Source organism: Pongo abelii, chromosome 6 (assembly GCF_028885655.2).
Source record: "Pongo abelii isolate AG06213 chromosome 6, NHGRI_mPonAbe1-v2.0_pri, whole genome shotgun sequence".
NCBI classification, from domain to species: Eukaryota; Metazoa; Chordata; class Mammalia; order Primates; family Hominidae; genus Pongo; species Pongo abelii.
In genome coordinates this window covers 155,788,968-155,807,456 of record NC_071991.2, presented here as the reverse complement: position 1 = coordinate 155,807,456, position 18,489 = coordinate 155,788,968, and the positions used below count along the sequence as shown (strand labels likewise).

The following is an 18,489-nucleotide window of genomic DNA, read 5'->3' as shown; positions in this document are numbered from 1 at the left end:
AGTCCTCCGGGTGAGGCTCTGTAGGATCTTTCTTGGGACAAGGTGTCGTGACTCCAGAAAGCCTACCATTTAAACTACAGACGCACACCAGGGAGGTAGAGGAGATAGGTGGCTGCTCTTCACCCTTTGGGAAGGGACCCGGGACAGCAGTGGACACTGAAACCCTACTGAGGGAGACTGAGGGGCCCTGAACATGGCTGGAATTAGGGGGCACCAGGTGCAACTGCTGCATCCAAGGAAAGCTCCTGCTCTCTGGCAAGCCCGCCCCGGGGGCAGCCCAGGGCAGCGTAAGGGCTCTGTCTGCCTGTGGGCATGAGGGTCTGGGCAGCAAAACACAAGGTGATGCCCTGGGCACACAGACCCCAGACAGGCTCAGAGGTGAACCCCAGGAGTGTTTATGCAGGGCCAGTGGGAGCTGTAAGGACCCGCATCACAGAGCCACCCAAGACCCTTCAATATGCGAAGCTCACTCAACATCTTAAGGACATGGAATTAGGAATCTCAGTAAATTTTGTAAATGGAAAAGCAGGCATGATTTTTATGACGACTTGTTAGGCCAGAGTTCACAGGTCCCACGTTGCCTGGAAAGAGGGAGGGATGAGAGCTGCAGAAATCACCTTTGGAGCCCATCCCCTCCAGCTTCCTGGGATAAGATTTTGGACCAGGTGTTGAGGCCCAGGATGGCCCTGGGGACATTGGGGGTTTGATGGTGACGCTCACACACTCCTTTTCTGCCAAACGTTAGTTACATCAGCTCTAATTTGACATACTTTCCTTTCCAAGATGGAAGCTGTGCTAGTGTGAGACAGGAAAGTCTGAGGACCCTCTGCACCCTCTTGGACTCCACTGGGGCCTCACCAGGAGCTGTGGCCCTGGGATATGTGTGGGAAGCAATGTGGGCCCAGTTTCTATTATGTTCCTGCCATCAAGCCATTGAAGTGACTTAAGTTAACTCTGGGCAACCCCCACAGACCTCGAAAGGTAGAGTCCTCCCAGAGGATGCGTGGCCGCTAAGCTCAATCCCAGGCCAGCTTAAGGGCTTGCTGGAACCTTGCACCAAGCGTGGGAACCACAGGGTGAGTTTCCACAAAAGTTGGCCCCACAAGGTGGCATGTTCTGTGCAGGCAGGTGAGGAAGCTGAGGCACTTCTGTGTCTTAGCAGGTGGTGCCCGGGGAAGGCCCGGCCTTGGCCCCACGGTTCTCTGGAATCTTTCCAAGGGCAGCTCCTGGGCAGCTATCTTTGCTGTGGCCTTGCCTCTGATCAGGAGGATGTCACAATAATGTTTGAATGCAGAAGCCAGTCTGTGCACGGCTGCCAAACAGAGCCCTGATGCTGGCCCAGAGCCATGCAGGGGCCACGGGGCGCCAGACCCACAGGCCACAGTTGAGAGGCTGCTCAGGAGGGCCCAGTGGCACCTGGGCCATATTTGTGTTTTTCCTGATCATGGACTGTGTTTTCTGGTTGGTCGAAATCACCCCTCATGGTAGAGGGTGGGGGTCTTCAGCCCTCGTGGAAGTACAGGGTCACGGGGCTCTGTGGGCCCCAGGTCTCCATCTAGGGTTAGGTTCACAATGAGAGGCCAGTCCCAGCCCTGCTCTGTGCCAGGCCCACCTCCCATCAGGACCACTGGCTGGCCTGAGCAACATGCCCTAAAGCCTTCCAGGAGCCTGTGGGAGTCTCTGTGTGGGCCTAACCCTAGAGGGTCTGGTCCACTTAACACTATTTTAAACAGGCTAAATTTAAAGTTTTTATTCATTAACTGAGAGCAACTAAGCACGTTTGGTGCGCCAGACATCCTGCTGGATTTTGTGGATGCAGAAGGTGGATTTCATGCAGCTCTGTCCTTGGGTCAGAGGCTCCTCCACCCACTGCTCTGGGGCCAGGGGGAGCTGCTCAGCTTCTGTGCCTCGAGTCCTCAGCTGTAAACCAGGGGTAGTGGCCCTGGAGGTGTCATGAGAGCCACGTGTGAAGCTGCTCATGGAGTGCCCAGTCAGGAGTAGCTATAACCATAACTATCGTTGATAAAATAATCTTTAAAAAATGAAATGGAAATTAGGTCGAGAGTCTGAAACCAGGCTCAGTGGAGGTCTCTGACTCTGATGAGAGGAATCAGGGCGCCAGGACGCTGGCAAACATATTCCCTCCGCACACCTGTGCCTCGGCACCACAGAGCAGGTCTCAGCACAGCACGGTGGAAACTGGCATTTCTCCCACCCTCTTGAACGTTGGTAATTTAGCACCTCCAGCTCTGAAATCATTGCTTTGTCCTCCTCCTCTGCCCCGTTGTGTCTTTATCAGAAGGGCTGTGGGGCCCTGTGCTCTGCCTCCACTGCTGCTGGGAGATTTCAGGCTTCTGTAACGGGGCTGTGAAGTCACGTCCCCAGACGCTGGAAGTGAACGATCGGCAAAGTAACTCACGTGCAGTCCAGAAATGGTTTTAGTAACATACGAGGGAAGGGGGAGGCATCATTAAAAGTTTCAGAGACTCGGAAGAAGTTTGAGTGAAGGGAAATCAGTTGACACTTTTCTGTGAAGCAGTTTCCTGTCTTTCCCCCCTGACTTGACAGTGGCATGCTCACCTAGACTGACGTCCAAGGGCCCTCTTCATGGGCTACTGAATAGAGAAAGGCAGGAGCGTAGCCTTGGAGGCTCGTTCAATGTGCCTCGGATGGGCCAGTGAGCGAGTCGTCACCTGCAAACAGCATTTGGTTTCATTCAATGGGAGCCTCAGTTGTTCCATTTTGAACCCATCATCATGCTTCTCCTTCGGTTTCAGTTATTGTACTAAATAGCCTGGCACTAAAATAAAAGAGTCAGAGTTAGAATGGAATTTGCTTGTGGGACAAGGTGCAGCATGGATTCGCCTCGAGGGTAAATTGAATGGCTGCAGTGCTTCCCTGCTCTCAGCAGCCGGATGTGAGGTCGGCCAAGCAGCCGCGACATCCACGCATTAGAAACAAACCGTAGCAAGTTGCAGGAACTCGTTGAGAGTGAAGGTCTTTGGTGGATATTGAGCAATTCGTGCTATGAGCCATTGGGAGGTATCCTAGTGATGCCCCATGAGATGGCTCATAGCAGCTCCTGGGGAAAGCAAGTTCCTGCCAGAGACAGGATGCCTTCCTAGGCCGAGCACAGTGTGCTGCATGTCCTGGGACACTCTCCAGGTGCTCAGTGGCTCTGCTGGACTCAGCAGCTCAGTGCTCATCAGGCCAAAGGGCCCGTGGCCTCGTCACACTAACCGGTTGTATTTACTGAAGTCTTTCCATTCCTGGCTTACTGCACTAGGATTCCAGCACCGGCATTCTCAACACACGCCCCGGAGTGCTCTGGAAGCAGCCTTCCCCGTACAGGGCATGAGCCTGGCGGCCTTCCTCCTACAGGGGGCGGGCATGGCGGCCTTCCTCATCAGGGGGCGGGCGTGGCGGCCTTCCCCCTACAGGGGGCGAGTGTGGTGGCTGCCTCTGCACTAGGACATCCCTTCTGTTGGGAGCTCGTGACGGGGCCATTGGGGGTTGATCTGTTGGGGTGCGACCCTGCCGCTCCCCAGGGCTGCTGGGTGCATGGGGGAGGAGCATCTTCCACCACTGCCCCCATCTTGCCTGCTCTCCATTTCGAGAAACAGGAATGGGAGAGGGGCGTGGGCACCGGTCATATCAAATATTCCACCAGCAGCCAGGGTCCACCTTCTGATAAGTTTGGCTCTGTCACCTTGGAACCTCCTACACATGATGGTCGGCCTCGCAGTCCTGGTCTCTGTGACTCTGTTACTCAGCATAATTATCAGGAAGTCATTCTTTCCCACTCGGAGGTGTCCCAGTTTGAATTAATGAGTTCCGTGGTCATTCCAGCACACAGACATTTAGCACAGCCTTCAAACGGTTATTCAGAAAATGAGCACTTGGTGGCATTTTGGCTTAGGTATTTTTCTTATTTGTTAAGATAGATGCTTCCCAGTATTTAAAAAAATGCATGAAAACCCATAACTCATTTTCTTTTCTGTCCAGTGTTTAAATGAGGAGAAAGCTCTTAGTCATCTCGCTAATGAACAAAGACTGAATAAGCACAGGAAGTGCGTGATCGGAGGCTGCAGCGCTGCCGTGCAGATTTTGCTGCCCCGTAAATATAGGGACTTAGAGATCTGGGCCCCGGCTTCTCCCCTCTCCGCTCAGCTGATGAAATATTTTAATTGGAAATATAAGCTTTATATACAGACGATCTTTGAAGGTACAATCAACTTCCTGTGAATTATTTTATAAATCATTGTTTTCTATGTACCCATCATCAAAAATGAAACTCTAGCGTAGATGGAGAAATATCCTAAACATATTGCCTTTCAGGGCCTTCATGCCGGTGACGTCATAACAGAATTATTTTATTTTATTTTATTCCACTGGGAATATAATCATGCTCTTTCTCTTTGTTCATTAGCGAGATGACTCAGAGCTTTCTCCTCGTTTAAACACTAATTGAGCATTTATTGATCACTAAATCAAGGTGTCATTATGACTTCTGCATTGTGAGGGTGGTAACGCTTCCTGTTTTATTGACTATGGTAGCACCAGTTCACAGTCCTTGAACTCATCATGCAGAACACCATAAATTCCCTGTCCATTCTGTTACTGAAGAGGTTTAGTCAGAAATTCATTACTTACCAATACCATTAACTAGCTGATTTATTTTGGAAATGTTTTAAAAACATATTTAACATACAAGAAATGGTGCTAGGTTAAGGAAATGATTAAGGAAAGTTAGTTTCTGCCCTTTAGGATTTTACAGTTTTACTGGGTAGGAGGGAGAAAACAAACAAGCAAAAAATACAATAAAAAAATTAAAGCAAGTGCTGTGATGGAGGGAACACGGAAAGTAAAGGTGCACTCATGCCAGAGGGGGCAGGTGGGCCCAGGCGCACTTATGCCAGAGGGGGCAGATGGCCCAGGCAGGCTTCTGACAGAGGGGGCAGGTGGGCCCAGGCGTGCTCATGCCAGAGAGGGCAGGTGGCCCAGGTGGGCTTCCGAGAGGACGGCCTTGGGGGATGACCAGGAGGCACCTCCTGCAGGTGTACGATGGACGTAGGGTGCAGAGTGTCAGGAGCCCATTCCCCTCCCACCCCAACCCCATGAGTGAGCCCCCGGGAGAAATCTGCCAGGAAACTATCCCCCTCCCACCCCAACAGTATGAGTGAGCCCCAGGAGAAATCTGCTAGAGCTGAGGACACAGGAAAAGAGGATGAACTGCATTCCAGAAAGGGATGGATGATCCCATTCCAAGGAGAGGAGCCCACAGCTTCTTTCATGCGCCTTGGAATGGAAGAAGCAGAAGCCAGTCACAGGAAGTGGGGAGAATTCGGCCTAAATTTTAAGAAACTCTTGAGGTGCATGGAACCGATTTGAGAGACAGGCTGTGCAGAGCGAGTGTCTGCACCCCCACCTCTTTCCTGTGGGCTTTCACTGAGTGTGTGAGATGGGGCACCAAGGATGGAGGAAGGAGGGGGCTGGGAGAAATCCTGCCAAGGAGCACCAGGCCTCTACGGAGTGCCCCATGTGGCCTTCTGAAGACTGGGGACAAGGAAGTACGGTGGAAAAAGATCTGTTGAATCTTTCTAAGGGTGCAGAAAGCCAGGGTGGGACCGAGAGGGAAGAGAAGTTTCAGAAACTCACAAACTGACACTTGGACCATAAAGCAGAGAGCTCCCCCATGGTTCAGAAACCTGGCGGCTGAGTGCAGAGCATAAAGGGATCTCGAGTCTCACTGGAGCCCAGATCCAAGCTTGGGCGAAGAAGGCAACTTAGACCCAAAGGATGGAAAATGTGTACGATGGAAACTCGAAAGGCAGGAAAGCTGGTGTGGTCATGTTAATGTTAGACAGAGTGGACTTCAAGACTAAAAGTGTTATTCATGATAGAGACACTTTATGATGACTAAATGGTCAATTCATTAAGATGCTATAGAAAAATGTTATGAACCAATTTCAGAGCTTCAAATACATAAAGGAAACATATGAGAATACTAAAGAGAGAAACATACAGGTCGATCATGATCATTAGTGATTGAAACTCTCCTCTGTCAGTAACTGATTAAACAAATATATAAAGTATCAGTAAGGATAGAGAAGATTTGAACCACAGCACTAACCAATCTAAGCTAAGTGATGTTTATAGAATGATACACCTAAAAACTGCTAAACACACATTCTGTTTCAGTATGTTATATAGAATATTTCCCAAACTAGATCAAATGCTGGGCCATAAAATAAGTCTCAATAAATGTCAACAGATCAAAATCATACAGAGAAAGATTTTAAAAGAAAACTGTGGATTATTATTCTTCAGAAATATAGAAACAAAAATTCTAAACAATTTTTATCAAATTAAATTCAACAATATATAAAAAAGAATACTGCATCATAATCAAGGGAGATTTATCCCAGATATGCAGGGTATATCGAACATTTAAACATCAACCAATATAACTCACCATAGTAACATAGACAATGTGATGGTCTCAGTAGATACTGGAAAAAGCATTTGGCAAAACCCAGCATCCATCCATCCATGACGGAAACCTACATTTAAGATTATATCAAATGGTGAAGGGCTGAATGCTTTCCACTTAAAATCTGGCATTAGACAAGGATATCTGCTCTTACCTCTTCAATTCAGCATTGCATTGAAGATCTTTTTTTTTTTGTCTTTTGAGACGGAAGTTCGTTCTTCATGCCCAGGCTGGAGTACAGTGGCGCAATCTCGGCTCACTGCAACCCTCTGCCTCCTGGGTTCAAGTGATGCTCCTGCCTCACCCTCCCGAGTAGCTGGGATTACAGGCACCCGCCACCATGCCCAGCTAATTTTTGCATTTTTAGTAGAGACTAGGTTTCACCATGTTGGCCAGGCTAGTCTCAAACTCCTGACCTCAGGTGATCCACTGCCTGTTGCATTGAAGATCTTAGCCAGTGCAATAAAACAAGAAGAAATGAGAGGCATTCAGATTACATAACCTTTGTCAAAAATTTGGTGGAACCTACAGAAAAGCTACTAAAACTAGTAAATATAGCAATGCTGTAGAGTGCAAAGTCAGCACACAAAAATTAATTTATTTCTGTATACTAGCAACAATTAAATATGAATTTTAAAAAATATCATTTATAGTAGCATCAAAAATTATGAAATAATTGAGGTTGAATCTAAAATATGTGTAAGACAATGTACGATGAAAACTACAATACATTGATGAGAAAAATAAGACAAATTAATGGCGATATATGCATGGTCATGTGTCTAAAGACTCAATAGTGTTAAGGTGGAAACTACCTCCAAATTGGTACTGATATGACACAAAAACACAATCCGTAAAAAAAAAAATTGATAACTAGAACTTTGTCAAAATTTAAAAATTTTCTTCTTCGAAAGAAGACACTTCTTTGAAAGACACACAAAAGATTGAAAAGACAAACCACAGACTTAGAAAAATACTTGCAAATAGCACTTTTTAAGATAAAAAATTTCAGAATGTATAAAAATCTCTAAAAACTAAAATAAAAATCAGCACATTAAAAATGGGCATTTTTTTTTTCAAGAGCGGATTAGAAGCGGTGTTAGCATGCCTCTCCCACTTGGAAAGACAAAATAGTGTGTAAAGATTCACACTGTGAACTTTTTTCCAAGAAGCAACACCAGAACTTGACAGGAAAACTAAAAGAAACCATAGAACCTGTGAAAGAAGTGGCAGGCTGCAGCCTACACTGTGAGCCAAACAAAGAACTGTAAGCCCCACAGTGTGAGGGGGAGACACTGCCTCCAAGATATGCACCCCACACTGGAGAATTCAGCCCATGGGGGCGGGACCTTAACCCTACCAAGTCCTGGAACTGATTTAGGGAGCAGTGGAGAACATAAAGTAGGAGAAGCAGCAGAAAGAGCCCTGTGTGCATTCCCAGTCTCCAGCACGGATTGGGGAAGCCATTCTGCCTCACAGGGGACCTTGCGGAAGTCTGCCAGCCAACTCAGTCAGTGGCCACAGGTTGAGAGAAGCTCCCAACTGAAATTTGCAATCTAATCTCAAGTGGGGACAAACTCTCTTGGCCATAACCCAGGGGGGAGTGGGAAGCATGCTGCAGCCACAAGCACAGGATCTGGGAGCCTGGCTTTGCTGCTGGACTGGGATAGATGTGGTCTGAAAGCCACACTTCCTGTCTCCATGATGATTGGGACAATATCTCACATCTCAATATTAGTGTTGGATGTAAATGGCCTAAATGCTCCATTTAAAAGATAGCAGATTGGTAGAATGGATAAAAAGACACAAACCAAATATCTGCTATCTCAACATAGTCACCTAACACATAAAGATGCATATAAAGTTAAGGTAAAGGGGTAGTAAAATATATTCCATGCAAATGGAAACCAAAAGTGAGCAGGAGCATTCTAATATCAGATAAAACAGACTTTAAAGCAACAACAGTAAAAAGAGACAAAGAAGGTCATTAAATAATGATAAAAGAGCCAATCCAACAAGAAGATATTACAATTCTAAATTCATATGCACCAAATGCTGGAGCTCTCAGATTCATAAAACAATTACTGCTAGATGTGAGAAGTGAGATAGGCAGCAACATGCCAACACTGGGGGACCTCAATACTCCACTGACAGTACAGGACAGATCATTGAGACAGAAAGTCAACAAGGAAACAATGGACTTAGTCTACACTCTAGAACAAATGGATCTAACAGATATTTACATAACATTCTAACCAAGAACTGCAGAATATACATTCTCCTCATGAGCACATGGAACATTCTCCAAAATAGACTAGATGAAGAAAATGTGGTACATATACACCACGGAATACTATGCAGCCATAAAAAGGAACGAGATCATGTCCCTTGCAGGGACATGGATGAAGCTAGAAGCCATCATCCTCAACAAACTAACACAGGAACAGAAAATCAAACACTGCATGTTCTCACTTATAAGTGGGAGTTGAACAGTGAGAACACATGGACACAAGGAGGGGAACAACACACACCAGGGCCTGTTGAGGGTTGGGGGGAGAGTGGAGGGAAATTAGAGGACAAGTCAATAGGTGCAGCAAACCACCATGGCACACATATACCTAGGTAACAAACCTGCATGTTCTGCACGTGTATCCCATCTTTTTAGAAGAAAAAGTAATGAAAAAAAGACCATATACTAGGCTACAAAACAAGTCTCAATAAATTTTTTAAAATTAAAATTATATAAAGTATCTTCTCAGACTACAGTGGAATAAAATTAGAAATCCACTCCAAAAGGAATTTTTTAAACTACACAAATACATGGAAATCAAAAAATATGCTCCTCAATGATTTTTGGGTTAACAGTAAAATCAAGATGGAAGTTTACAAATTCTTTGAAATGAATGATAATAGTGACACAAGTTATCAAAACCTCTGGGATACAAGCAAAAGCAATGCTAAGAGGGAAGTTCACCGTGCTAAATGCCTATATCAGAAAGTCTGAAAAAGCCCAAAGTGACAACCTAATGTCACACATGAAGTAACTAGAGAAATATGAACAAACTAAACCCAAAGCTAGAAGAAGAAAAGAAATAACAAAGATCAGAACAGAGCTAAATCAATTTGAAAGAAAGAAACAAATACAAAAGATGAAACAAAAAATTGGTTTTTTGAAAATATAAACAAAATTGATGGACCATTAGCTAGATTAATCAAGAAATGAAGAGTGAAGATTAAAATAAGCTCAACTATACCACAGAAATACAAAAAATCATTCACGACTACTATGAACACTTCTATGCACACAAACTAGAAAATCTAGAAGAAATGAATACACGAATATATTCCTGCAAGCATACAACCCTCCTAGATTAAATTAGGAAGGAATAAAAACCCTGAACAGACTAATAACAAGCAGTGAGATTGAATCAGTAACTTAAAAATTGCCAATAACAAAAAAAGCCCAGGACCAGATGGATTCACAGCTGAATTATACCAGACACTCAAAGAATTGGTACCAATTCTACTGTAACTATTCCAAAAGATCAGGGCAGAGAGAATCCTCCCTAACTAATTCTGTGAAGCCAGTATCACTCTGATACTAAAATCAGGGATAAAATAATGAACAAAAGCAAACTATAGACCAATATCCCTGATGAACATAGATGCAAAAACCCTCTATGAAATACTAGCTAACTGAACCCAACAGCACATCAAAAAGATAATACACCATGATCAAGTGGGTTTCATTCCAGGGATGCAGGGATGGTTTAACACATGCAAGTCAATAAATGTGATACATCACATAAACAGTTAAAAACAAACACCATATGATTATCTCAATAGATGCAGAAAAAGCATTCAATAAAACCCAGCATCACTTCATGATAAAAACTCTCAACAAACTCGGCACAGAAGGGACTTACCTCAGAATAATAAAAGCCATATATGATAAACCCACAACCAACATCATACGGAATGGGGAAAAGTTGAAAGCATTCCCCTTGAGAACTGAAAGAAGACAAGGATGCCCACTCTCACCACTTCTATTCAACATAGTACTGGAAGTCCTAGCCAGAGCAGTCAGAAAACAGAAGGAAATAAAGGGCATCCAAAATGGAAAAGAGGAAGTCAAACTATTGCTGTTCGCCAATGATATGATATACCTACAAAACCCTAAAGACTCCTCCAAAAGACTCCTAGATTTCATAAACTAATTCAGGAAAGTCTCAGGTTACAAAATCAATGTACACAAATCAGTAGCACTGCTATACACCAACAATGACCAAGCTGAGAATCAAATCAAGAACTCAATCCCCTGTACAAGGGCTTCAGAAAATAAATAAAATACCTATCAATATGCTTAACCAAGGAGGTGAAAGAGCTCTATAAAGAGAACTACAAGACACTGCTGAAATACACTGTAGATGACACAAACAAATGGAAACACATCCCGTGCTTATGGATTTTAAGAATTTCATGAAAATGGCCACACTGCCCAAAGCAATCTACAGATTTAATGAAATTCCTATCAAAATACCAACATTATTTTCATATAGCACAAAAAAATAGCCCAAATAGCCAAAGCAGTCCTAAACAAAAAGAACAGATCTGGAGGCATCACATTACCTGACTCCAAACTATACTACAAGGCTAGAGTTACCAAAACAGCATGGTACTGGTAGAAAAGTAGGCACATAGACCAATAGAACAGAATAAAGAACCCAGAAATAAACCCAAACACTTACAACCAACTGATCTTTGACAAAGCATAGAAAACCATAAACTGGGGAAAGGACACCTGTTTGATAAATGGTTTTGGGAAAACTAGATAGCCACATGTAGAAGAATGAAACTGGATCTCTATTGATGCAGAGTAAGGAGCCCCAGAGTGGGGCTTAGCCCACCAGGGTTCTTGGCTTTGCCCAGGAAAGAATTCAAGGGCAAGCTGGAGATAAAAGAAAGCAACCTTATTGAAAAGGCAGTGTTACAACTCTGGCAGTGTTTTAGCTCTGTGACTGCTCCTGCAGAGCCAGGCTACCCCATAGGCAGACAGTAGCAGCTCAAGGAAGCTTTGCGGTCATATTTGTAGCCACTTTTAATTACATGAGGGTTAAGAGTGGTTTATGCAGAAATTTCTAGGGAAGGGGTAGTAACTTTTGGGTCATCAGGTCATTGCCATGGAAAGAGGCAGTAACTCCTGGGTGTTGCCATGGCAAGTGTAAACTGACATGGCATATTGGTGGGTGAGACTTATGGAAAGGTGCTTCCACCTTGGCCCTGTTTTAACTAGTCCTCAATTTGGTTCAGTAACCAAGCCCTGCCTCTGAAGTTGAGTCCTGCCTCCTACCTCATTATCTCTTACCTTATACAAAAATCAACTCAAGATGGATCAACAACTTAAATCTAAGACCTGAAATCATAAAACTTCTAGAAGATTAAGTAGGAAAAAATCTTCTGGACATTGGCCTTGGCAAAGAGTTCATGGGTAAGACCCCAAAAGCAAATGCAACTAAAACAAAAATAAGTTGGACCTAATTAAACTGAAAAGCTTCATATAGCAAAAGAAATTATCAGAAAACCCGCAGAATGGGAGAAAATATTTGCAAACTATGCATCTGACAAAGGACCAACATCCAGAATCTACAAGGAACTCAAACAATTTAGCAAGAAAAAAAATCCCATTAAAAAGTGGACAAATGACATGAATAGACATTTCTTAAAAGAAGATATTCAAATGGGCAACAACATATGAAAAAAATGCTCGACATCACTAATCATCAAGGAAATGCAAATTAAAACCACAATGAGATACCACCATACTCCTGCAAGAATGACTATTATTAAAAAGTCACAAAACAATAGATGTTGGTATGACTGTGGTGAAAAGGGAACACTTATCCACTGCGGGTGGGAATGTAAATTAGTACAACATCTATGGAAAACAGTATGGAGATTTCATAAAGAACTAAAAGTTGATCCACCCTTTTGATCCAGCAATCCCACTACTGAGTATCCAAAGGAAAAGAAATCAATATATCAAAAAGGCACCTGTAGATATATGTTTATTGCAGCACAATTCACAATTGCAAAGATATGGAACCAGTCTAAGTGCCCATTGACTGATGAGTGGATAAAGGTGCAGTGGCTCACGCCTATAATCACAGCACTTTGGGTGGCCGAGGCAGGTGGATCATGACCTCAAGAGATCGAGACCATCCTGGCCAACATGGTGAAACCTCATCTCTACTAAAAATACAAAAAATTAGCCAGGCATGGTGGCGGGTGCCTGTAGTCCCAGCTACTTGGGAGGCTGAAGGAGGAGAATCACTTGAACTTGGGAGGTGGAGGTTGCAGTTAGCTGAGATTGTGCCACTGCACTCCAGCCTGGCAACAGAGCAAGACTCCATCTAAAAAAAAAAAAAAAAGAGAAAGAAAATGTAATATATATATACACCATGGAATACTACTCAGCCATGAAAAAGAATGAAATAATGTCTCTTGCAGCCACTTAGATGGAGCTGGAAGCCATTATTCTAAGTGAAGTAACTCAGGAAAGGAAAATCGATTACCTTATGTTCTGACTTATAAGTGGGAGCCAAGCTATGGGTATGCAAAGGCAGACAGAGTGATCTAATGGACTTTGGAGACTCAGAAGCGGGAGGGTGGGACGGGAGAGGGATAAAAAAACCTACATATTGGGTACAATGTGCATTACTTGGATGATGGGTGCATTAAGATCTGAGACTTCACCACTATTAAATTCACACATGTGACCCAAACCATGCGTACCCCAAAAGCTTTTGAAATTTAAAAAATGGGCAAAAGATTTGAATAAACACTTCACCAAAGAGGATAAATGAGTGACAATTTAATGTGAAATATTCAGTATCATTCCTCATTATGGAATGAAAATGGAAATCATAGTGAAATACCACTACAAACCTGTAAGAATGGCTAAAATGAAAAAAAAACGAAAAACAAACTGACCATCCTATGTATTGGCAAGGAGGTGAAGGAGCTGGACCTCTCATATGGCACCAGTGGAAATGTAAAACATTAACAACGATTTGGAAAATGTCTTGACAGTTTCTTCAAAAGTGAAATGTTTACTTGCCTGTGATCCCTCCATCCCACTTCTACTCGAGATAAATGAAAGCATGTGTGTATTCAAAGATTTACACACGTATCTTCATGGTAGCTTTCATAGTAAATGCCCACAACTGAAAAAACCCAAATGTCTATCAGAAATGGACAAATAAATTTTGTTTGATCCACAAAGTGGAATGCTACCCAGTAATAAACTGGAGTGAGCTGTTGATGCATGAAACAGCACAGTGACTCTCATTTCTGTTGACCGAAAGACAAAAGAGGAGCTATTGTTATAATTCCAGTTTGGAAAGCTGTAGAAAACACAAGCGGGGTTATAAGGGACAGACAGCTGGTCCGGATTGCCTGGAGCTGTGGACAGGGACGGGAGAGGGCAGTGTCTCCAGGGGCACTGGGATGTATTCAGGGTGACGGACGTGTTCATTGTCATGCCTCCTGTACTGTTTATTGCATGTCAATTATATCTCAATAGTCCTCCAAAGGGAAAAGAGGCAAGCAATCCCACGCAAAAATATATAAAAACTTTGAACAGATACTTCATAAAAAGATATACAAATGGCCAATGAAGGCATCAAAGGTGCTGAGCATCCTTATTCACAAAACCATAAAGAACAACCACTTCATGTCACTAGATTGGCTAAAATTAAAAAAAAAATCTATAAAACCAACTCTTGATGAGGACATAGAAATTGTCAAATTAGTGGGAATGCAATGCAAGCTGTTATAACCTGTATTTGGAAGCTGCTTAAAGGCTAAAGATAAGTCTGTCCTTGGACTCAGCAGTTCCCCTCTCGATGTCTATCCAAGAGGGACGCCTGCATTCACAGGAAGGCTGGCCCATGACTGCCCACAGTGGCTTTAGCCAGAACAGCCCCAAACTGTCACCACCCAGATGTGGTCAACAAGCCCACCTTCCCCTATCCCTGTTTCTGGAGGGGGCCCACCTTGAGAGATTGTGCAGAGATAGCACAGCTTCCCTCACAGCCCTCTGCTTAGCCATGCCGCCTGGAGGAGCAGGTGTGGAGGCACACAGCGATGAGGACCATGGCCTCCACATGTTGGATGCCACATTCATTATGTCCATTTGAGTTTTTTAAAAGTTTGCCCCCTCATGTGATTGTTCTTATGACCTTTGGTGGGAAGCGGAGCTCTGGTGGAAAAGTGGCCCCAGGGCATGGTGTTCTGCTCCCAGCATACACAGTAGTGTCTGAGGCAGAGCAGGTTGATGCATGCTGGCCACCGTCATCCTGACTGTCTCCCCTGGTTTCCTCCCAGACAATCCTGTCCCTGCCCTCCACTGAACACTCACAGTGACAGGTACCACCCCCCCGGAACTAGCAGTCCCTTCACACCCAGACCTGTGCTTCATGGAAGCCGACCTGCTTACGGTTCCTCTGTTCACTCGGCGTGTTTGGTGTCTGAGATGTGACAGACACACACAGTCTAGGGAGAAGGGCTGCGTCTTAGCTCTGCCCTTTTCTCACTGCGGGATCTTCTTTGCAAAATGTGGGTAATCATGTCTGTACCATCGAGCCATTGAAAGGGTTAGAGAAAATTAAGGCATGTAAAGCTGAAAACAGCCTGATGTAGCACTCAGTGAATAAGAGCCCCGTGGCGATGACTGTCCCTCCATCTTCTGGGTGGTTATGAGCCAATTGACCTCTAACCCCAGGCCAAGGTGGACGGGACATGGATTGGAACTCGCTGCTTTAATCATGCGCTGTGCTTTTCATTTGCCAGGTAGGAGGCTTTTGGGTGCAGCTTCTGGAAAGGCCAAAATGCAAACAGGAGCCAGAAGAGTGACAGAAGGAAGAGTGGCGGGCAAAGCAGGGTGGGCTGAGAGCAGTGCTGGCCTCACGATGTCGTGAGTCTCAGCAGGGCGGGGTGAGATCGGCACTGGCCTCACAGTGTCACGAGTCTCGAGCAGGGCAGGCTGAGAGCAGCACTGGCCTCACAGTGTCACAAGTCTTCAGATAATTCCAGACTCTCAGAATGCATCATCATTAGCAGATATCCAGGAGTTCACATGGGCACCCTGTGATACTGTCAACTCGCTACAAATTTGTTGATCCTAAGTAGTTTAGGACTTAACCTTTTCAACCTCATAGATGTTGTGAACTCTAAAAACTGTTAGGGGTCTTATTTTTCAGTCTGAGAGCTCTATACCTTGGCTGCAGAGATAGCACAGTATACGCTCGTGTGAGACCCCCCTGCTTCCCTGAACGCAAAAAAGTTATTTTGTCTTGGCGACAGCACTGTCGGTAAAAACGACACCACAATTATTTCCCTTCCACACGAGTGGGCCACTTAGAGCCAGAGCACTGTTAAACACTGACACTTTCTACTGTGTTAAGACAGAGACAGAGGCAGAGATACACAGAGAGACAGAGACAAAGACAGAGACACAGATAGAGACAGAGAAAATAAATGAGCTGCCAGAATCACCTCTCTAAGGCCCGAGACAGAAAGGCACAGTGAAGTCATCCCAACCCCACATTCACGAGCCGGAGCCGGAGCCGGAGCCGGAGCCGGAGCTGCAGCGTTCCCACCTCAGCTCCCAAACCTGGCCGCATCCGGTGCCGGCTCATTAGGAAGCCTGCGAACAGCACTGAGGCCGTGTGGTTTGTCAGGCCGGCAGCAAGCACGCCATGATCAATGTGCCTGTCAGTGCTGCCTGCAGGCGGTGAGACAGGGAGAAAACGTGTGTTATGTGGTCAAAAGATGTCCCGACTTGGGCTTCCTAATTTGTTTTGGATCCTCGGTGCAGGAGAATAGCTGATGAGCACAGGCAGAGACCAGTGCACACACAGGAGCCTCCTCCACTCAGCGTCTCCTGGCATGTGGGACTCCCCGGACCTCCAGGCCTTCCTGTCAGCCTGAACTCATAATTTTGCCTTTGGGACTGGGCTGGGTGGATCTCCAGGAGAGGCATGTTTGTCAAAGGAAGAGTGCTGATTTTTAGCTCTGGTACTCCTGGCCCCAGTAAAGTTGGGAGCGAGGAGAGTCACTTCCTCAGCAGTGTCACTGTTTGACAGGTGAGGGGTACGGTGCAGGGCGTGGCTCTGTGAACTGCATCAGCTGGCTCCAGGAAGCAGCTCTGATTTCCTCCAGCTGAAGAGAATCACATTCTTCCAAAACCAGGATTGCTTTTCTGACCCTCTGTAATAGCATTCTTTCAATTACGGTTGTTAATGTCTATGACTTAACTCCTAGTTCAGTCTGCAAGATGTTTGAGGACAGGGCCACATCTGAGTTATTCTTCCTTCGTAGAAGTCCAGGGCTTGGCACACAGCAGCAGTAGAGGTTTGATGATGCTGATGGTGGGGGTGACACTGATGGTGTGGATGCTGCTGTGGATGGTGTGGATGATGATGGTGCTGCTGCTGCTGCTGATGATGATGATGGTGGGAAGCTGATGGTTGGGGTGATGATGGCAGGGATGATGTTGATGGTGGAAGTGATAATGGTGGGGATGCTGCTGTTGATGGTGGAGATAGTGGAGATGCTGTTGTTGATGGTGGAAGTGATGATGGTGGGGATGCTGCTATTGATGGTGGGATGATGCTGATGGTGGGGGTGATGATGGTAGGGATGGTACTGTGGATGGTGAAGATGATGCTGTTGATGGTGGAGATAGTGGAGATGCTGTTGTTGATGGTAGAAGTGATGATGGTGGGGATGCTGCTATTGATGCTCGGATGATGCTGATGGTGGGGGTGATGATGGTGGGATGCTGCTGTTGATGGTGAAGATGATGATGGTGGGGATGCTGTTGTGGATGGTGAAGATGATGATGGTGGGGATGCTGCTGTTGATGGTAGAGATAGTGGAGATGCTGTTGTTGATGGTGGAAGTTGTTGCGGGAAGTCAGGGACCCCGAATGGAGGGAGCGGCTGAAGCTGCGGCAGAAGAACATAAATTGTGAAGACTTCATGGACATTTATCAGTTCCCAAAATTAGTACTTTCATAATTTCTTATGCCTGTCTTTACTGTAGTTTCTGAACATAAATTGTGAAGATTTCATGGACATTTATCACTTCCCCAATCAATACTCTTATAATTTCCTATGCCTGTCTTTAATCTCTTAATCCCGTCATCTTCGTAAGCTGAGGATGTATGTCACCTCAGGATCCTGTGATGATTGCATTAATGGTACAAATTGTAAAACGTGTGTTTGAACAATATGAAATCAGGGCACTCTGAAAAGGAACAGAACAACAGCGATCTTCAGGGAACAAGGGAAGATAACCTTAAGGTCTGACTGCCTGTGGGGTCGGGCAGAATAGAGCCTTATTTTTCTTCTTGCAGAAAGCAAGTAGGAGAAATATCGCTGAATTCTTTTCCCAGCAAGGAATAACCCTGGGGAAGGAATGCATTCCCAGGGGTAGGTCTATGAATGGCTGCTGTGGGAATGTCTGTCTTATGACAGTTGAAGATAAGGGATGAAATTCTCCCTGGTCTCCTGCAGTGCCCTCAGGCTTACCAGGATTGGGAAATTCCAGCCTGGTGAATTCTAGTCAGACCAGTTGTCTGCTCTCGAACCCTGTTTCCTGTTAAGATGTTTATCAAGACAATACATGCCCTGTGGGACACTCATCAGTAATTCAAATTTCACCCCCTGCCTTGTGATCTTTTATTGCCCTCTGAAGCATGTGATCCCTGTGACTTACTCCCTATTTGTACACCCCTCCCCTTTTGAAATCCCTAATAAAAACTTGCTGGTTTTGTGGCTCAGGTGGGCATCACAGAACCTGCCAATAGGTGATGTTACCCCTGAAGGCCCAGCTGTAAAATTTATCTCTTTGTACTCTTTCTCTTTATTTCTCAGACTGGCCGACACTTAGGGAAAATAGAAAAGAACGTGTGTTGAAATACTGGGGGCTGG

General features: G+C 45.0%; 1 protein-coding gene across 12 annotated transcripts in view; it reads left to right on the top strand.

Annotated features, from left to right (window-relative positions):
* Positions 1-18,489, top strand: part of PTPRN2 (protein tyrosine phosphatase receptor type N2) — a 1,035,582-nt gene that overhangs the window by 386,498 nt on the left and 630,595 nt on the right. The gene's annotated exons all lie outside the window — the stretch shown is intronic.